This window comes from Fundulus heteroclitus, unplaced genomic scaffold (genome assembly GCF_011125445.2).
Source record: "Fundulus heteroclitus isolate FHET01 unplaced genomic scaffold, MU-UCD_Fhet_4.1 scaffold_228, whole genome shotgun sequence".
In the NCBI taxonomy this organism is placed as follows: Eukaryota; Metazoa; Chordata; class Actinopteri; order Cyprinodontiformes; family Fundulidae; genus Fundulus; species Fundulus heteroclitus.
In genome coordinates, this window is record NW_023396640.1 from 127977 (window position 1) to 150723 (window position 22747).

Genomic DNA, 22747 nt, shown 5'->3' on the forward strand with positions numbered 1-22747 from the left:
TGCACAGTCACATTCACACCTTCCCACACTAGTGCCCCCACATGCAAACACTCTGTGCTGTACACACACTTGTACACATCCTTTACTCCCAGGTCCAGTATGTATCAAAAGGTCTAAATGTATGAAAACAACCACACAAGTCCAAAATTTGAGGTCACTGTATGTACATCTAGATGAATTACATGCATTTTAGTTTTTGCCTACGATTTCCAAAGACATCTGCATGTTTGTAAATCAGACTCCCCCAACATTGACTTTTAGCACTGACATAACAGGCCTTCTAACGCTATACGGGATTCTGATCATCATCTATTGGCCCCCACCATGGGCCTCTCATCTTGAAATCGAGGTGGCAGAAGAGGCAAGCCCCTGGACCCCAGGGAGTTGACCCCTGCCACATGTCCTCTCATATGTGCTCAGAGAGCCTCTACCACCTCTCAGCAGCTGTCAATCAACGGCCACAGATGGAGAGTGCAGGGAAAGATGTGAGAAAAGCTGGGGCCATGTGTAAGCTTTGTTTTTAGGAGGTAATACAAACTGGGATCCCATCACTAGTTCCACTGGATTCACTACAAATCTAAAGGGAATTTGGTGGTTAAACTTTTCTCTTACCCGGAAAGAACCCACGCATGCACAAGGAGAACATGCAAACTCCAAGAAGAAAGACTTGAACGTAGAACCTTCTAGCTGCAAGGCAACAGCGCTGCTCCCTGGGCGCTGTGATAGCTGCCCAGTGCTCCCTATGGGATGGGTTAAATGCAGAAGGCAAATTTCATTGGAATGCAAAATTGCAATGACGAATAAAGATTACTTTTCTTCTTCATATTTCATACTTAAGATGGCTTTCACTTCAGAAATGCTCCATTCTGTTTACCTCGGAAGTCAGAACTAGGGGCTAGGAATTGCGTAACACCCGTGTTAACAGCATTCCAATGAACTTAACGCAGCCCTTACCCATAGCACAGTCAGATAAGTCAGGATACCAATATCGCGATGACCAGGAAAGCTATTGTTTTGCTCGTAGTACCCCTTACAAACATTTGTTTAAAGCTATGCTTTCGACATGCAAACGGCACTTTTGATTTGGGTTTTAGCTGCTATATGCAACATTGATTTTAGACACTTCCAACTCTCTTCCAACTGTGTCTTGTGAATAATCTTTTCATCACAGCTTACTGTTGTTGATGTGTGGAGCTACCATATCGTTTCCAAAAATTGGTCTTAAAAGATTTCTCCAACTTTCCGAGTGGGAAGTCCAAGTGCAATTGGAATGCAGCATAAGGTCGAATCAAAGTCAAATTCCTTGTTTCTATGCACAAACTTAATGATTAAAGTTGAATATAAATCTTACTATTTTTTTTACTTCCTGTTTTCTGTCACACTATTTCAAATAGCGTCTCTTTTTATGTTTTTTAGCCACTCTCATTCTTAGACGTTTTCTATTTTGTGACACCTCAGTTTCATAGTTCCTGGTCTCTGTGTGTTTATTTTCTGTTCTGCCATTCATTTCAGCTGATTCCCTTAGTCCCTGTTTTGAGGTTTTCTTACCCTGCTGTTCTCACGCTGGTGAATTAGTGTCCCCCTGTGTCTCATTTCACTGATCACTGCCCCTCTGTATATTTTCCCCTCTGGTTGATTTTGTTTGCTTCTTTCATGCTTTGGATTGGGATTTTTCTCAGTCTTGGTTTCAAACCAAAATCCAAAACATAAAATGTTTACACTGTTTTTGTAAGATTCCTTTTGTTTCTATGAACATCTTCATATTGTCTTTACCTCAACCTTATATCTGCCTGCATTTGGGTCTTCTACTCAAACCAAAACTGACAGATTTGAAATGTAATAAACATTCTAATTAATACGTAGAAAGAGAACATCTGCCACTTTTGCTAACTTCTAACCTTGAAGGCTTTAATAAAGCGTATGATTTTATTGTCATGTTTTTGTAAAAAAAAAAAAGGAAAAAAAAGGAAACACTTAGATATTTTCTTATTTAACCCCTACCGGTGCAATTAGTTGCTTCTCATTTGTTAAACAATTATGCCGAACGACACATCCTATCGTCGTGTAAAAGATGTCAGTCGGTTTCAGAAGGGTCAAATCATTAGCATGCATTAAGCAGAGAAAAACATCTAAGGACCTTACAGAAAATACCAAAGTTAGGTTAAGAACTCTCCAACGCATTGTTAAAAACAGGACAGATAGTGGGGACGTTTTAAGTGATCAGTGATCACTTAAACGTTTGGTGGAATCAAATAAAAAAAATAAAAAAAACGACAGTAGATCTCCGGGCTATGTTTAATAGTGAAAGTAAGACCATTTCCACACGCAAATTGTCAAGGAAACTGAAGGGATTAGGACTGAAGAGCTCTTTAGCCTTAAGAAAACCTTTAATCAGCGAGGCTAGCCTGTGGGGGCAGTGCTATGATCTGGGGATGCTGCAGTTGGTCAGGTCCAGGTTCAGGAACAGTATGTGCTCAAAGAATGAGGTCAGCTGACTACCTGAATACTATCAAGAGGATTTTTCTACCCTCATGGCGCGGGCATCTTCCAAGATGACAATTCAAAGGGCTTGAATTGTGAAAGAGTGGTTCAGGGAGCATGAGATATCATTTTCACACATGGATTGGCCACCACAGAGTACAGACCTTAACCCCATTGAGAATCTTTGCAATGTGCTGGGGAAGGTTTTGCGCAGTGGACAGACTCTACTATCATCAATGCCAGAGCTTGGTGCAAAATTAATTCAACACTGAGTGGAAATAAATCTTGTGACATTGCAGAAGCTTATCAAAACAATGCCACAGCCATTGTGTGACATAATCAAAGCTAAAGGTGGGCCGACAAAATATTAAAGTGTGTGACCTTTTTTTTTTTTAGCCTGGCAGTATAAATTTGGATATTGAACTGGAGCTTCACTGAGACTTCAGAGTCATTGTTTTGACTTTAGGTTCCCATCTTGTTGTATGTCTGGCTAGAAATTTAGACTTTTAGAGGGTTGCCATTGTCCAAATCCCCGACAGTCCTAGTGTTGCTGGTATGAACATTATGACCATAACCTATAATGTCATTACACCCCATGAGTATTGGGATTTTACCTCTCAGCATCAGTTATACACAGTCCCTCAAACCATGGACAGCATTTCTTTGTTTGCAAAACATCACCCGAATCCACCAATAGGTGGGCTGTTGAGCGCTGTCCTTAGGCCCAAACAAGATGTGTGGCAAGCCACCACTCTCTCTACTGTGTGATGGAGCTACACATTAAGGATTTTAGGACATCTGGCCCCGTCTTTGCCAAAATTATCATGCAACAAGTAGATATGGCAAACTTATAACATTCCTAGCCAAATTCTTCTTCCCCCAGCTGAATTGCAGTAGTTTTACTTCAGCATGATTGGCAGCCACAGGAGTTTTATAACACTTGCTGTGTCAAAAGCATGCGCACTTCACAATCTGGCCTTTAAGTGGCTTTGCTCGGCAACGAGGCTGAAAAGGAATCGCACAGAGCAGAAACTCTGCAGACTGATCCTGCCCATCCTTCACCTCTCCAGTGAGGCTCAGAGAAAGTAACAGGACTTATGCACAAGCGTGAATGTGTGAGCAGATTATTATGAGCGTGTTCTTCTGCATGTGTAAACTTCTGCTGATAAGAGATGTGAGGAGGCAAAGGTCCAGGTGGACGACACGAGGGAGAAGGAGCAAGGGAAGCGACAGTGAGATAGAGACTTGGTCGAGGTTTATAATGGGGCACAGCAGACGCGAGGCTCTGGCCCTAATTGATCTCTGGGTAATGCACAGGGCCCGGCCTCGGGGGCCACTGGAGGGGTCATTAGGATGCAAATATAACAGTACTCCTGAAGCACACACTAGACGAACCGTCGACAAGGTGGGAGAGATGAAAGAGGAACAGTGGAAGCAGAAAATTGAAGTCTGCTTCAATCTGTCATTCATTCTCTGAACTCTTTGGTTTTCCTTTTGACTACTATTTGCCCTACAAAATAACATACGTTTTTATTTAACCAACATATTCTGCTACTCAGGTTGCATTGTTTTTTTTTTTGCTAATCTTGCCCACAACTAACACACGGGAAAAAGTATATCTTTATATGAGAAAATCAAAAAGCACATCTGATAGTCATAATATAAATCGCACATCTGGTTTTACTCATAGGGTGCTTTGCAAAAGTATTAATTCAGCTTTGATTTTAACATTTTCACACATCACAACTACAAACGTCAAAACATTCTATTCTGGGACTTTATGTGATGGACCTTAAAAAAAACAAAAGTAGTATATACTTGTGAAATGAAAGGAAAATGATACCTGGTATGTTTCCGTAGAAATAAAATGACTGGACAGAGTAGTGTGTGGTTGTATTCAGCCATTGTGGTAAATTATTTGTAGAAACAACTTTTGTAGCAGTTGCAGTCTTTCAGGGTGTTACTACCAGCTTTTGGCATCTATGTTTGCCAATTCTTGTTTGTAAAATAGCCCACCCTACATTGAAAACCCCATCCATGTCATATTGATTACTGCAGCAGTGTCTTTACAGGTCTGTCTAAAAAGTCAGAAATCCACAGCAGCTCCAGAACGGTGCCGCCTGCGTGCTCACTTAAACTAAGAAAATAGAGTATATTACCCCAGTTGTAAAACTATTACAATAACTCCCTGTATCTCAGAGAACAGACTTTAAAATGTGTATGTTAGTCTGTAAATCACTGAATAGCTTAGCACCAAATATATTAAATATTTGTTGTTGTTTCACCTTTCCAGACCACTCATGTCTTCTGGTTCAAGCCTGCTCTGCTTCCCCGGAATCAGAACCAAACATGGAGAAAGAGCATTCAGTTTCATGCGCCACTAATCTGGGATAAACTTCCATAAAACTGCAAAAATGCTGATACTGTTATAGTTCTACTAAATCAAGATTGCAATAAATAAATATAGGTACTTTGCAAAAGCAATAATATTTTCATCATGTAAAGCATATTAAATTGTCTTTTTCCTGAAATGCACAATATAAATAAACTTGTCTTGACATTCTGGCTAAATGTGGAGTTCACGGTCATAATAGATTCTCCCATCTGGTAAAACTTCGAGAAGCATAAATCCTTTTCCAAAACAGAATTTTTGAAAAACAGATTTCTTCTTTTAAACTTCCTGGTAAATCCGGAGTATTTTCATTGGAGTGTAATGTAAACAGAACCCCCACCCCAAACCTCGGTGCATCAAAATAATATTTTAATAAAATAGTCCAAACCATACTATGTTTTTTCTGTGTAGTGAATTTCAATTAATTTCTGAATGTTTAAGTTTCATGATAAACTGGGAAATACCATAGGAATGCCTGACTTTTAAAATAATAGTAATGACAGATTTACTTAATTAAATTAAAATCAAAACATTATTTATTTTCAGAATAAATGGAGTCAAAAATATTCTATGCATCATCCTGTTATTTATCCTTTTATTTATTTATTTATTTATCTGGAATGAGTTATGTCCTTTTTTTAAAAAAATCACTTACACTCCTCTTTTGAAGCAAACTTAGACCTCTACCCTTTTAACAATGTAAGCTGGTTATCCAAATACTGGTGCAGGGGTCCTTGTATGTGTCAGTTTTTATTTGTCTTTTTCACGTCTCAAATTTTTTAAAGACAAAAGCAGAAGCTATCCATGGCAGGCGTAGGGGGCTGGAGGCCAGCGAGTGCGGGGATCGTTTTTCTTTTTTTTTCATTCTTCCCTAATTGACATGAACAGTTCTTTTGACCCTAATTAGCACTCTGTAATCTCTCATTTGCATATCACAAAGCCAACAGTATTTGCATATTTGTAAACGAGATGGGTCCTACATCTGCATGCGTTCCCTTGTTTCCTCTTCTTTCTTCTTTTGCCCCTCACCTTTTTTTTTCAAAGCTCGCCTGCTCTCAGTATCTCCCTCTTTCTCTCTCTCTCCATCACATGGGTTTCATGCCAGAAAGTGGCAGCGACATCAGGGCAACACACAGACAGGGACAAGAGGGAGGCGGTGGTCACTTGGCACGTGCCCTGGTATGAGTACTTACAGAGAGAGAATGAGGCAAAGAGGAAAGAGAGGCCTGCTTTCAGCTGCAAACGTGTCACAGAAGTTTAAAAGAAAACAGCAAAACTGGGCCAGACAACCCCAAAAATCACAAGACAAGAATCAGAATCAGGTTTAAAACAGCAATTTGCTTCATATGACAATAAATTTGAATTTGGTTCCACTTAATTCTCATTGAAGATATTTTAAGTACGATACACAAAACGGGTAAATATAAATATTTTTGTAAATATGAATGTATATATTTTCAACTAAAGTAGAGGACATAGTTTGACAGGTGCATATAAGCAAAGATATGTCGGGTACTCTGATTGTTAAAGGTATATAGCCATGTTATATGCTTAAAAAAAATGTGGCGCCATCAACCAGCAGTATTGCAGAACTATCAAAATGCCGGTTTGCTTAATTAATAAATAAATCAAATTGGCAAAGACCAACCGTTATTAATTAAATACACCAATCTACAGCAAGTTTAAGAGCCTTATATCAGATAATTTAGTCACGTCAATCAACTCTGCGGTCACATCTTGGTATTCGGCAGGTTTAGCGTCCGCTTTATTCCCAGCAACATTCCGCTCTTTTCCCTCTTAGAGTTATATATATTTTTCTACATTTTTTTTTTGTTTTTTCACTGGATGTTGGACCATTCTTCATTGTATTTCTGGGAGATGCTAATAGCTGTTAACTGCTTCCATATTTTATCCCCTGCTGGACATGTGCAATGTCATACTTCCGTTGTTATTGAAGCAAAACAGGAAAGGCTTTATTTACTAACAACTTGAGCAAAAGCAAAGCATAAAACACCAAAATAACAACCAATATGGCAGCAGGACGTGATAATCTTTGAAAAAAAACTTTGTATGCAACCAGAGTGAGCTACTGACGTATAAACAGAGGTGGGTAGAGTAGCCAAAAATTATACACAAGTACGAGTGGCGCCCACTTCAACATATTTATACTCAAGTAAACGTAAAAAGTTGTCAGCCAAGAAAGAGTGAAAATATATTCAGTGAGAAGGCTACTCAAGTACTGAGTAACTAATCATAACAGATGATGATTAAAAACTTAAAAAGTATGTAATCGGACAGACAAAAATGCAAGGTTATGTGCAAATTCTGGTATTTTAAAGACAAAAGATACACCAAAGTCACTAAAATATAAATAAAAACTTTTCTAAATCATTTTTTCAATATTAAACTTGAAAGCAATACTTACAGCAGTTAATGTATAAATAGTATGTTACAACAATGTAAAGTAATTCCAATGACAATATCTGCTCTCTACTATACGTTCATTTGACCTCCAAATGGCTCAATGAGCTCAATAGATAAAAAATAATATTAAAATAACAAAGCTCATGTACAAATAAGAAGTCTCACTTAGGACCTAGGATTTTGTCTCCCTGGTGCATTTTTGGTAAAAACAAGTTTGTTTTTTATTCATGAAGTTACTCACAATTGATAGAGTAGCCAGAAATTTTGCTGAAGTAAAACTAGAGATACTTGAGAAATAATATCACTCAAGTAAAAGTACAAAGTACATAGGTTTTCAGTTTTTGCCAGTAAGTTGGGATGAAACAAAATAGGGAGTCAATAGTCCTATTTCCTTTCTGTATGCCGAAACATCACCGTTTTGTATCAGAACAATGACTGTTGCCATCCCCAAACCTTGGGAGTTTTACAGACAGGTCCGCTGAGGTGCAGTAATTTATAGACAGAAAGAAGAGGGTCCGCTAAATTGTGGAAAAATTAAGATGATGTTCCCTTCTCTCATTCATCCATCATGTCTTTTTTTAAGAATCAGGTTTAGGTCTTTTTTCTCTTCACAGCAGGTATACCTGGTTATGCTAGTTGTGACACCATCCAGGTCTGTCTCATGTGCAAAGGTTCTTGGTCTGCACACACGTTGGGAACATCTGCCATTACACTTCTAACAAGAACAGATTCCTGTATCAAAGATGAGTGCTTCTGTGCTTTTTGTGTCTCTGCTCTGTCTTCTATAACCCACACTCGATCGTGGCAGATCGCAGCTCACACTAAGCCTGGTTCTGCTGGAGGTTTCTTCCTGTTAAAGGGGAGTTTTCCTCTCCACTGTCGCTTCATGCATGCTCAGTATGAGGGGTTGCTGCAATACCATCAACAATGCAGACGACTGTCCCTGTGGCTCTACGCTCTTTCAGGAGGAGTGAATGCTGCTTGTCAAGACTTGATGCAATCGGCTGGGTTTCCTTAGATAGGAAACTTTTTGACTAATCTGTCTGGATGACATGATAGAATTTGACTTTGTAAAGTGCCTTGAAATGATGTGTTGTGAATTGGCGCTATATAGATAAAACTGAATTGAATTGCATTGTGATGTTTGTTAGGTGCAACAGTGCAGTAATGAGTCAAAGGTCTAAAAGTGCAATATATTAAGGATATGTACTGTGCAAACACAGATTCAACATTATTTGACTAGCACCTCAACCACAAATTACTTATACTCAATATTATGACCTAAAGAAGATTATTCAATATAACAAAATAAAGCTAGGGATAATGCTACACAAGAGAACAATATGTTGTGTTGGATAAAGAATATCTGATTTCTTCAAAAGAAAGTGTTTTATTGTACACTGACAAAACACATTGATTACAACTAATCAATCAAATCAACACAAAATATACTGGCACGTAAGTGATCTGCTTATTAACCTTTCAGTACCTCAGCAGAGAGCAAATTTGTTTATATTTTTGAGCAATTATAAATTAGCTAGCCTCTCAAGAAGGGGTCTCATAATTGCTTGTAAATGGGACAATGTAAACTTACTGACACATTATGAAGTTAATGAAAACTAGTCTCACTGCAACGGCAATGACAGTCATGACTACAATATATAAAAAAAAAACACACTAAAAAATTAAAGGAACACTTTTTAATCAGAGTATAATAACAAGTCAGTTAGACTTCTGGAATATTGATTTGGTCAGGTCAGTAATAGAGGGGGTTGTCTAGCTGTTTTGGTGTTAATTAAATAAACAGCTTTCAATTATTCTTTTTTTTGGCACTTTTGATGCTATTTTCATTCTGAACATCTGGAGTCAATTGTAAGAAAATAACTTCTGACTACAGCAGCACTTGCAGAAGAAAAGAGTTAATTTATTAACATAGTTTTGTTTTCTATCTGATTGTATTTCACCAATTAATGCATTTAAAAACCAATGCATGACATCAAAACTGCTTGTAATCACAGCTGGTTTACCAGTGCACTCACGTCATGCTTGTACATGCCTGTGAATCAGTGTCAGTCTGGAAATCATCAAGCAGGGAATAAGGATGGGTGATAATTTAATGTGTTAAATGTGCAGGGTGGTCCGAGAAGCCTCAAGACAACCAAAAATAATGAGAGATTGTTATTTTCATCCATCTCTTGTTTATAAAGGGAGTGACGCAGGGCTGCTATCTATGTCCTGCTGCCATTGGGTGAGAGGTGGGGACGCTCTATACAAGATGACAGTTCATAACAGGGCAACGCAGAAACACAGGGCACATTACCTTATATCTACACACTCATAGTAAGGACATTTTATCTAAAACAACTACCCTAATGGGTTGAAAATGATAATGAGAGGTAGACGCACTCTTACAAAGCACCGTGACGTAGCACGTAGCACGCCATCAACAACATTCTCTCGGCTTTTTTTGTTGTTGTTTTTTTTTTCTTAACATCTTGGAAACATTTTGTTGTCGCTATTTGTTCTAAAATGTTAGTACAATGATGAGTTAATAAAAACATAACTATGAAGGGTTCATTATTATAGTATCTTTTTTTCCTTGCTCTCCCTTATGAAATAAAACACCAACAAAAGTGTCCTTTACCGTATGTAGCTATAAACTATGCGCAATACTCATTATTGGTAATCGGTGCCTCTTAGCAGCAATAGCTGTTATTCATTATTGACATTTTGGAAAATCATCACATCAAATTGGCCATCTTAAACCACCTTGTTTAATTTCCTGTGCATTCACAGTCCAAGGTGACATTGAAGAATCCTTTGCCACATGTGTCCCTAATAAATGATCTCTGGCATCTTATAAATGCTACCAAACTTTTATTCTTGTAAGATGTACCTAAGCATTGCCTTCCAACACCTCTCATTTTTTTTGTTATAATTATGTTATTGTTCTGGCATCGGGTATCTGACATCTTTTTTTTTTTTCAGTCTACATCTTGCTCCCTTTGACCTCTCTCCTCCTCCCCTTGTCAGTCTTGACCTCGATGACGCAGCGCTCTATTACTATGGTAATGGGGGCTAATTGAATGGCGGAGGTGTAATGGAGAAGACAACACAGCCTACATTATGATAAGGAGCCCAGACAACAGCCCCACGTACAGGGTCACTTCTCTCCAATAAGGTGGGTTTAAAGAAGAGGATAGACGTCCTCCTTGGTCCCTTGTCTCCATCCTCATCTTGTTCTTCGCTCCTGAGGATTTTGCATGTGCGCTTTATTATCATTCAGGATTATCATGGAGTTACTCTGCCAAGGTCAAGGTGTATGTGTGAAATACGCGGTGTATGTTGGCTTAATTTCAGGGTGGAGACATGTTTTGGTATTTTTTGGAGGGAAGTTTCTGCACTCAACGTTATCATTAAAAAAAGTAATGGAGTGGGATTGTTGTTTTCTGTACTTGATGCTGGGGGAGTGAGTGGGCATTCATTTGCTCTCATTTAACAACAGCTGTAATGTATTCAACAGGGGGACCTACTTTATCAAACATAAAAGTACGGGGGGTCCACTCGTGTCATCAAATTTTCCATTTGTGACACATCTTCTAAATGCAGTGCTTGGGAAAGTGTAATTCCAAATGCAGCATTTTGACAACTTTGATGCTTTTGAATATTCACATGAGATATAAACACCAGGGATCTCATCAATGGGAACTTTAAAAAGCAATCACATATTGTCGGGGACCAGGGAGAAGAAATGAAAGGCAGAAGAAAACTTTTACTTTTGAAATGGATATGATTTAGTGAGCAATTACATTGCCATTTAAAGTACAGCTTTTAGGTTGTGTACTGGCCTGCGTCTTTTGGAAGAGCTGCAATTTAAAAGAAATCTGGTTAATGGTAATTCTGTTTTACCAGCTTTCATTTACGGCTTCCACCGGCAAAGGAGAACAATGTGGTGTTTCACAGTGAGAAGAGGCGTTTCTGTGAGGAAGACCCAAATTCATTGACTGAATCACATTAAAGAGGCTCACTAAGAGGAAAGGAGAAAGCGCTGCTCCCTTTGATTTTGTTTATGTTCCAGAAAATTGCATCGCCTTTGCAATTAGCGTCTTGTAAGGTGTGAGTCTGTGTTTAAATGGGAGTTCAAACAGATTTAAAAAAAAAGGTTGTGGAAGAAAGTGCGGCGTTTCACGAACAAAGCTGATATAGTAATGATACTTGCCATTCTCCCTTTCTTGCATTAGTTTTTCAAATACCACACATCTAACAAACTTTGTTATAGTTACACATTTGGCTCATCCCTTCAAATTGTTAATTATTCTTTCCATAGGGACTTCATTCTTTTTTTCTGGGTTTTTATTGCACAAGTGGTTGGTTTTTCATACAGTAGACTGACAGGAACGGGGGTTTGAGAGAGGGGGGGAAGAAATGTGGCAAAGGACCTCAGGCTGAAATCAAACCCGGGTCTGCCACGTCCAGGACTAATGCCTCCGTATACGGGTTGTGCTCACTACCCCTGTGCCATCGGAGCACAAACCAGGACTGGATTTTTAGGCTAAATTCTTCGGTCTTCTGGTTTCAATCCAGATCTGGAGCACATTGCAAGTACGCCCAGGTGAGTGCACACCAAAGGTCTGAAGATACCTGTTTGGACCGTGCTGACAAACATGCAATTATACTATTAGAACTCACTGCACAGAGATTCAACCAATAACCATATGGCAGAGAGCAAAAAAAGAGTGCATCATGTTTTGAAACCAAAGGGCTTGAAGAAGGAGAATTTTTTTTTTTTATCTTGTCCACACAGGTTTAAGTGGGACTTCAAAGATAACATGTCATAAGGTTAATTATTAATGAGTCATATCAAAACTGTGATGAAAGCTGAGATTGGACACGAACGTCAGCAAACTCCTCCCAGATCAAAAAACCACAGAGGTGAGATGCACATTTAAGACGTTTTTGAAGCCATGTTTTACCTTTGATTTTCTGTAAAGCATTTTGGATTACTTGATTTATGATGTTTACTGGTTGAATACCTTACCTTGCCTATGTGCTGAGTCAGAAAGTCCTGTAAAAACTACGGTTAAACGACCCATGTTTAAGTGAACTGTTGCTAGAAGGTTAGACTAGCTTTTTTTTCTGAAATTCATGGAACTGCATATTTGAGCTGAAAAGATTTTCCATGAAGTCCGGAGGGACGAAACATGATTGCTTTCAAAAACAAAATAGATATACAATGCAATCACAAAACTACTGTGAACTTTTTGTTCTTTTTTGAAGGACCCCTTTGAAAACCAGATGGTTTCATCTCAAGGGACTTATCCATTCAAATTTAAATCAATGTCCGTATACAACACTGATGAAATGCAGTATAGATTTTTAGTCCATAGAATAATTTTTAATTCACACATTTATTTTATTTTATTTCAAATGAAAATGTGTGCTACAAATATACAAATATACTTACCGGTAGATTTTTAAGAGTTTAATATCTAAATTAGTTTTCACTTGATCTCTTAAATTCATAGACATATGATTAGAACTTTTTAGGTTAAAGATTGTCTAATTTGTAAATCTAAAAAATAAAATAAAAAGTATGTTATTGTACTTTACTTGCTGTCTTTATTCATGTGCGTAAAGAAAGATACATTGTTTATTGAGACATGATAACAATTAATTGGATCAAATTTAAATTAATGTTACTAATCTCAGTGCTCATTCCACTTTACTTTCATAGATGAAAGCCTCTCAGGGCCACAAACAAAGAATTGCAGTCAAAAAGGACCTTCTGGTTTGCTTATACATGTGATAGTGAATGCAATAAAATAAGTGAATGTAATAAAAGGAATTAGGTCTTCAACAGTTGTTCGGGGGCCTTTGGGCATATCGAGATATCAGATTTGGAGCCTTGAACATAAAGTTTGAGCCCTACTCATCTTCCAGGCACAGGCCACTTAGAGCGTACCTTTACCTTCCTATTTAAGCTAAAGTTTGTACATTGTTGTAGTCTGGCATTTTTCTTGAGGATAGAAGATTCAACAATGTTGTCATTTATTAAACAAAAATCAATCCGAGATGAAAAAAGTGTGGAGAAAAGAACTAAGCACACCATGAGACTCTAGATAGATAATACATATGTAAAGCCCAGAATTTAGGGGGTGATCTTAAATTAAATGTTTTTTAATTGTCATTGTCTTCCGCTTATCCGATACCAGGCAGAAGCCTCAGCAGAGATGCACAGACTTCCCTCTCCTCAGACAGTTCTCCAGCTCTTCACCGTCTCCTGGGCGCCTCCCTGGACCTCCTTCCAGTGGAGCATGCCTGGGACACTCATAAAACATGTCATTCACATCTCATATTTATGCTGTGGGTTAACTAGTAATTATATACATTAGTATCTACGACAAGTTTGAAGTTTCAATGTTGCTGAATCGACTTTTAGAAGTTTGGTTGCAGTTTTTTTCTCTTTTCAAAAGGGTGAGAAAGACCCAAGAAAGATTTTCTTTAAAAGGGAAATAATACACTTCCTTTCAACAACACACACTTGTAGGTACTGTATTGGTTTGAATCCCTGCCTCGCGGAAATAGCTAGGTCAGGTGTGTTGCACTGTAACCCAGTCTCAGTACCGGCCCAATGAGCAGAGCATCAGTGAGGAAAAACTGAAAAAGGAACAGAAAAAAAACAATGAGGAAAGAAACGGAAGGAGGCAGAAAGCCATTTGAAGTCAGCTCCTGTTGGAGGTCTAAGCATCTACCTCTTCTCTCCTTCTCTCTCTCCGACACTTTCTTTTCTACATCATGTTGTTGCTGTGTTTTCCACCCCCGCTGAGGGCCCACTCATGCTCCCCTGCCTCAACCCCATATTGGATCTCAGTAGGTATTTTGTGCTTTTAAATGAATAGGCAAATGAGAATCGCAGTCCAACTGAAGAAGGGTGGGTAGGAGTATGAGTAGGGAAAACAAGATCCAGGGGAGCGGAGGCAATTGGGTCTCTGAGCGGAAACTCGAGCCCCCCCACCCTTCACCCTAAACACTCTGTGCACAATCACACACACGCAAGCCCAAATGTCATGGGTGGCTAAGAGCCTGGGGGAAGGCACCTCATTTCACTGTGGCTTCCTGCAGGGTTTCCCGGATGCAGTGAGTGGAAGACCCTGCACTTGGAGACCCACTGATCTGTGATAAAAGCTGCACTGCATCCTCCTCATCCTCTTCCAAATTTAAAATCCAATTCCAGCCACTCCAAATTGCTCACTGGTCTATTTCATACTTGTAAACAGTACCTTCATGCACTTCTTTAGGATATTTGTTTGAAGTAATGTTTCATCTGAAGTGGATTTATCAAACGGAAGCAGAAGATTTATCATTATGGTACTCATTTAACTGACTAATTTTATTACCAAGAAAGGGAAGGATCAAAAACCACACATAAGAGCATAGATTTCTGGAAACAATAATGAAAACTTATCATTTCTGTTCACAGCTCTGCATAACTTATACAAGAATTACTTTGCTACTGCATAATAGTTTTCAAAAATATGCATATTGAAGCAACAAAGGTGAGTGGAAATACAAGAAGCCATCAAAAGATGATTTCAGATGACTATCTTTGAGCTGGAGATGACCTGATTAGGATTGTTTCTGTTCTCAGACCTTGATGAGTAAGTATTTGCCAATACAAAGTCCTAGCCTCTCCAATGATGTCCAGGACACTGCAGCATCATGGAAAGCAACATATTATGTATTGTTATGTATCACAACATCTTGTTCCAGCAGCAGTTTCTGCAGGACAACCTTCTATTTTTAAAGATATATCTAACTCACTACACACAGCTACAGACACAATAATCTATGTGATGTATTTTACCTTTGCAATGTGATTTGTAATTTTATTGTACGTTTATATGGGTCTTAAATTTGTAACTTTGAATTTGCACAAGCAACTTTTAATAAGCAACAGGGTCTGTAAATTAGCATTCTGCTAGAAGCTCTTTGTTCACTGCATCCGTTGCATATCAGTAATAATGTTTTAGTTGCACTGTCCCTGTTAAAGTAAATAAAATAAAAATGATACTAAATGCCCTCCGATAAAGCTGTTACTCTTCCCTTCACTGTGCTTTACAACCTGGAGAGTTTCAATCTTTTTAGTCAAAAGTACTGGAGATGCTGTTTACTTCATGTTTTGCATTCTCTTTGTGGATTTTATTTTACATATTTGCTGGGAAGCTTCAACTTTTCATTCTTTGTCAACACAATAGCATCATCTGTAATAAACACTGAAAATAAGGACACGTATCAAATATTTCCATTTGTTGTAGCCTTCTCGGATAGGTTATGCATTTATTTTCTTGTCACACTAAAACAGTTTTTAGCTATCCAAACCAACGTGGCAGTCCGTGGTATGTGAGGACAGAAGGTTCTGTCTCTGTCTCGCTGGTCTGCAGTACAGGCGCTCCAAAACAAACTCTGCTGGCTCAGTCCCCTCCATGCTGCAGACTTCTCCATCAACTTCCCAGGTTGCCGTATTCAGAAGGTCTCAGAGAATACACTACCTGCTAAGGAGACTGAGTCATTTTGGATAGCAGGTGATGCTTCTAGATACTTTTTTTATGTAGGCATCAGCCATTTTCTAAAGTGCCGTATGTTGGAACAGCCTCTTATCTGTGGCTGAGAGGATGCGGTTAGATAAGCTGTTCAGGAAGGCCAGAGATGTACTAGTATAGGGTAGTTCACGTGTGACGTCCCGCGTGACGTCAGCGCTACATCCGGGTCCCGCTGGTAGGCAGAAAACAGTACTGTTCTCGTCTACTACATGACAAAACGGGTGATTTAGAGTGTACTTTTAGTTCGTTTATTTTTGTAATCTAAGCAATGCCTACGACTTGTTGTGCTCCCGGTTGCACACAGAGGCATTCCAAATCGTTGGATGTACGTTTCTGTCGTTTTCCAAAGGAGGAAGGACGAAGAAAGAAATGGATATTTTCAATGAAAAGAGCGCAGGCAGACACTCCCAATGGACTGGGGGAGCGATCATACTACGACAGAATTTGCAGTCTACACTTCATCTCCGGTAAATACAACTTAATTCTGCTCTAGTCATTGTTCTACTTAAATAGCGGCGGAGGGTACACAGATCGCTACACGGGCCGGAGAAGCGGTAGCAGCAGCAGCCAAGCAGCAGCGGCGGAGCAGGCAGCGGCTGCTCTGCCAGTTCACGGGCTGCGGCAGCAGCCAGCGGCTGCTGCGTAAACACTACACGGGCCGGCGCCGCCGGCTACACGGGCCGGGGCGCCGGCCCGGCCCGGCCCGGCCCGTGTAGCCGGCGGCGCCGGCCCGTGTAGCCGGGGCGCCGGCCCGGCCCGTGTAGCCGGGCCGGGGCGGCTAGCAGCAGCTAGCAGCAGGGGCTACAGCAGCTGCTGCTGCTATTACGCCCCGGTTCACGGGCGCTAGTATTTATGTGTTTACGCTGCAATGTCGCCGACACCGCCACCCATTTTAACAAGACAAAAACACCTAAATAATCCGTAGTGAAATTTTTTTTTTTTTTAACTACCGGGCCTCTGCTGAGACGCGGCCTGTGTCCGACGCCGCTTTGTGCTGTTGCACAAACATGTGTGAACAACATCCATCCATTTTCTGACCGATTAATCCCTCATGGCGTCGCGGGCGTTGCTGGAGCCTTTTTCCCGATTTAAAATAATTGTAGCCGTCCAGTGGTTTCATGGCTTTCGTGCTCTCTGTCTGTACTGGCCTGCCATGTTTATAAGGCAGCTGTATATGTCATGGTACGGAGCGCTTGGCCAGCATTTCACAGACTCGCTCCGTCCCTTCAGGCTTTTGCTGTGTGGATCTGGCAATCTGATACCATCAACCATCAACTTACTCTTAAAACGATCTTGTAGTACGTTATCTAAAGAAGAAAAATACGCGGAGAACTCATTGTCAGGATCCTCTGAGCTGTGGACTTGTTTCTGTTTATTGGCCTCACCTGTTGATCCCCTGATTAGCACCTGTATTTAAGTTCCTCTGTTTGTTTTTCCCGTTGTCGGGTCATTCTGTGTTCACCCTCTGCGTCCTCCTGTGTTCTCCCCGTGCTGCCTGAGGTCTTGTAAGTTTAGTTTCATTAAAATATTTTTGTTTAACCCCATGCGCCTGCCTCTGCCTCGTTGCCGCCTAGGTCCTCGCCTCCACAATCCTGACAGAAATGACCCGACAAAGAGAGGGCCAGGCAACGGGGCTAAAAGGAATCGGGCTGTGTAATCAGCTCTGGAGACAGCCCCTTGTGCAGCTGCCTCCTAGCCGCTCCGGGGCTCCTCCTGTCTGCCACCGCTCTGGCCAGCCCGATCCCTGGGACTCAATCGGGAGGACGCTCTCCTCCCACCATGAGCAGCTTCGGTCGCTTGGGGAAGCAGTTCAGACCACCCAGGATCTGCTGCGAGGGCTGTCGGGCCGGATCGGTCAGCTGACGGTTGCTGTCCTCGCCCGCCAGCAGAATCGCCCTTCCGCGGCGCTGCCCAGCGCACCCGGACCGCCGCTGCCCAGCGCACCCGAGCCGTCCGAGGTCTCCAGCGCACCCGAGCCGTCCGAGGTCTCCAGCGCACCCGAGCCGTCCGAGGTCTCCAGCGCACCCGAGCCGTCCGAGGTCTCCAGCGCACCCGAGCCGTCCGAGGTCTCCAGCGCACCCGAGCCGTCCGAGGTCTCCAGCGCACCCGAGCCGTCCGAGGTCTCCAGCGCACCCGAGCCGTCCAAGGTCTCCAGCGCACCCGAACCGCCATCCGAGGCCTCCACTGTACCTAAGCTTCCTGATTTTCCCAGCGTTCTGGAGACCTGTGATCTTTCCAGTGCTCACGGGTCCTGCCGCTGGTCTCAAGGGTCTCGGCGCCTGCCTGAGCTGCAGCTTTGTCTCCGGGGTCTCCTGCAGCGGCGCCCACCGCTGGCTCTGCTATTCCGCCGCCGTTTCCGCCGCCGGGGTCGTCCACCACGGCGCCCGCCGCTGACTCTGCGTTTCCGCCACCGGGGTCGCCCACCTCGACGTCCACCTCTGGCTCTAAAGTCGAGCAAGTTATTGGTGTCTGTTTTTTTTTTTCTCGTCCTTCCGAAGGGCCTCTCCGCCCGCCCTGGCTGGATTTTCTTTTTTGGACTGGACATTGGTGGGCGTCTGGAATCCGCCCTTAAGAGGGGGGTAATGTCAGGATCCTCTGAGCTGTGGACTTGTTTCTGTTTATTGGCCTCACCTGTTGATCCCCTGATTAGCACCTGTATTTAAGTTCCTCTGTTTGTTTTTCCCGTTGTCGGGTCATTCTGTGTTCACCCTCTGCGTCCTCCTGTGTTCTCCCCGTGCTGCCTGAGGTCTTGTAAGTTTAGTTTCATTAAAATATTTTTGTTTAACCCCATGCGCCTGCCTCTGCCTCGTTGCCGCCTAGGTCCTCGCCTCCACAATCCTGACACTCATCTGTTTCTCTGTTTGCGTCCGCCATTGTGTTCGCCTTTTGCCTACCAGTCCGGCGCGCATGCGCGAAAAACCCGCCTCAAAACAATAACAATGAACTACCCTATACCCCATAGACCCAGTGCCCATTGCAGGAGGTGGACCATAGATAGACTCTATCAAAAATGACATCACTGTGTAATGATCAGAGGCAGGGGACCCAGAATTCAGCCAGACCAGCAGAGGTTTCTTTAAAACGAAGGATTTTAATAACAAAAATGGCAGAAAAACAAACAGTCCAGTTGTGCAGGCAGGGCAGGGCAGGAACAGACAGAACAGGATGGCTCAGGTAACTGGAGACAAAGGGGGTCAAAAATCCAAAAGCAACTCAAAAACAGAATCTTACAGAAGGAGACTCACCCATAACTCAACAAGACAACCTGGCACTGATGTCTGGTCTCAGCAGTTTATATGGAGGTGGAATCAGGTGAAACCGGTGAGAGGTGATTGCAGCAGAGGTGGAGTTAGGCAGGTGTGCAGAGTAAGTAATTAGACCAGACATCAGTGCTGAGGCTCAAAACAGGAACAGATCACAAATTCAAAACCAAAACTAAGAAGCATCTGAAGACATAACTAAAACAGTAAGCACAAACCTAAACAAGAATCCAGACTAGACAGAACTCAGGAAAAGAGAAGGAAAACTAAAACTAACAAACCATAACAGAATATTACACACTGTTGGACAACGTCTCCAACCCCATTCGGGAAGCTGTTGCAGAGCTGGAAAACTCCCTTAGCAACACACTGATATTTCCATTTCTATTCTATCCTAACATGACCCTGCATTTAAAAAAAAGTTATGAACTTGGTTGCTCTAGCATGGGCAGGGACATCCACCACCAGGTTTTAATTGGCAATCTACATTCTATGGACAAATACTCACTTTTATTTACAGATTATGTTTATTCCATCACATTGGTTATATTAAATACAACAAGTTGTCCTGAAAAAGCAAAACAGCTCCACACTATCACACTGCCAGCGTGACGTTTGCTGTCGGTATGATGTTCTTTTCTCTAAAAAGTTAGTTTTATGTCAGCTTAAGAAGAAGAAAGACGAGGGATCCTTTATGTTTTTTATTCTACACATTTAGATGGTAAAACACATTTAAAAAAAACACATTTATTTAAAATTGCCTTTGACTGTTCTAGTTACACTGTTTTAATGTTATTTTTTGTTTCTACATTCTGTCCCTACTTGCTTTTATTCTATTTTATTTTCCTATATTTTAACCATGTAAAGCACTTTGCATTGTCTCTGTACTGAATTGTGCTATATAAATAAATTTCCCTTGCCTTGCCTTGCCTAAAGTTCTTTAGCAGAATTGTGGCACACAGATTTAATTGGATTTTGGCCCCCGTTTTGAACAATATCCTGCCACACAAAATAGTAAAACAGACAAAATTTGCCCTTATTAGCTGCGATACATTAAGATTTAAAAGTAGAATAAATTTGTTCCTTGATAAGGTGAAAATAGGGTGGAGCACCTAGGTGAGCCTCAGTACCATCACACACCCTTGCCATGGTGGTTTGGAGTTGGCACAGGGATCCCCAATAAGGTCCACTGAAATATTAATCCTCTCCCCTCCTACAGCTTGAACATGACACACACACACACACACACACACACACACACACACACACACACACACACGCACACACACACACACACACACACACTGATTTCAGCACACATCGTAGCTCCCACAGTTTCCCGCACCATGCCTGCAGTGGGCCCTGAAATATTAATGTATAAAGTAAATTAAAGCTGCAACAAAAAGAGATAGGGGTTTTCTTTCTTTTCCTGTACATCTGACTGTCTGTTTTTTATGATTGGATGGGGGCGATGGAGGGTGGTACAAAGAAGGGGAAAAAAAAGGTGGGTGGATTATTAGAGGAAGGGGAGAAGGTGAAGAAGGTGGGTGGCACATGAAGAGGGTCTGACAAAGAGCATAGGGAGCTTTGTGTTTTCACAGCTTTACACTTTGTTGAAGATGTGGGCTTCTTCAGAACTCAGATTTAAATTAGAATTATTAAAGGGTATCGTACAGACATTAAAGAAACAAAACTGTTACTATACGAATGAAGTTAGAGCAACCTGAAGGTCATGGGGTCACATATGCAACAGAATAAACGAACACAAGCTTGTTGCCATGTAGACGTAGAACGTGGAAGCTTGTATGTGAATGTTAACTCTTCTTTTCACTCCCGCCTGTTTTAAAATTGCATGTAGGCACCAACCTTGGACCCCAACACTGACTCCTGACCCCTTTGACAGTCTGGGAATATTCAAATTTGATAATGCTACTTTTCTCTGAAACTCAAGCACTACCTCCACATATTCCTCATACACTTTGATGTCTCTAAATCTCAGTTACACACACCATCGCTTTAGCTCTTTCGTTACATTTCCATAGCTGCTTGCTTGTACAGTATCAGCTAATCAGACGCTGCCAGAAGTACCACTCTTCAAACGTGTTCACACAGCACAAAGACTCATCCTAAAAGCCCCGGATTGCCACCTGATCAAACACTTGCATAAAGACATTGATACAATCCATAAATCTTTCTGCGGCTCATTCTCCTTCTCTGTTAGACACTCACGCTAAAAAACACATACACACACTTTGCAGCAGCCCCAGCACAGACTTTATCTCCACCATCAATTTCCGCTTTCTGCATATGGCTGGAGCTGCTTATGCATGTGCCGCGGTGCTGTACTTTATCAAAGGACCCGTCCTGGGCTTGGGGCCATGCATTATTAAACACAAGAAGTACCATACACACACACATGCACCCACACCCACACACACACACACACACACACACATTAACTGGGGCACGCAGCAGGGCCTGACTGCACAGGTACACACACGCACACACACACACACACACACACACTGCAGTATTTGTTAACACCACTGACCTGGTGATAGAGGGCAGACACAATTGGAACTTATTGAGAAATTCGTGCGCACAAAAAACATGCAGAATATAATGGGATCACTGACTCTGACACTGACAGGAAGCACACGTTGCTGTTATTGAGGTTCAATAATGGAACATCTGTACACAAATTATGGCTAAGCCTACTGTTTCATGCGGTCTCAGTTGTAGAAAAAATGCGGAGTTTCACTTCTGTACTGTGGAAATGTCCATTAGTTTGCTCAATTATTAACACGCCTTGAACTTTGTCAACATTTTGTCTCACTGCAACCACAAACTTCAGTGAATTCTGACATATTCCAAAGCAGGGCACAGTTTAGAAACAGAAGGAAAAGGATAAATTGTTTTCAATTTCTTTTCCAAATGAAAATCTGAGAAGTGCAACCTGCATTTCTGTTCATCCCCCTTTTTCCTCTGCCTCCCTACATACAATCCACAGCAACCACTTCCATTTAGAAGTGGCTTGATAGCTAAATGAGGTGGAATATAACCTTCCATTCTCTGTATTAATTTTATATAGATAAAACAGCTGTTACAGGTCAGCCCTAAGGTATTCATACCCCTGGCTAATTTAAATTAGAAATAACTGTCATTGGACCAACAAGATGATTTCTGATACACAATGAGACATCATTTCTCAAAAGATAACACAATAATCAGTATTAGTATAAAAACGACATAGAAACAATATAGTTTTTTTTTTTCACTTATTCCCTCCGCCAGTAATCAATGAAAAAAGTTTACTGTAGCTAAAGCTATCAAACCCTTTTTACAATTGCTTACCAGCTTCCCACTTGAATTATGATAATGTATCTTTGTTGATGAGCTCCATCTACTTCAGGTAGGGGCCTCATTGCATCACACGAATCATTCGCTCCCTCCACAGATTTTCTTTCAGATTTGATCCGAGACTCTGGTTGGATCACTCCCAGAACTTTAATATGGCTTCCAGTCAGAAGCAAAGTGTTGTAAATACTTTTGGGCTTAACTGTACATGGGGTCCTAGAGGTCTGTTAAAG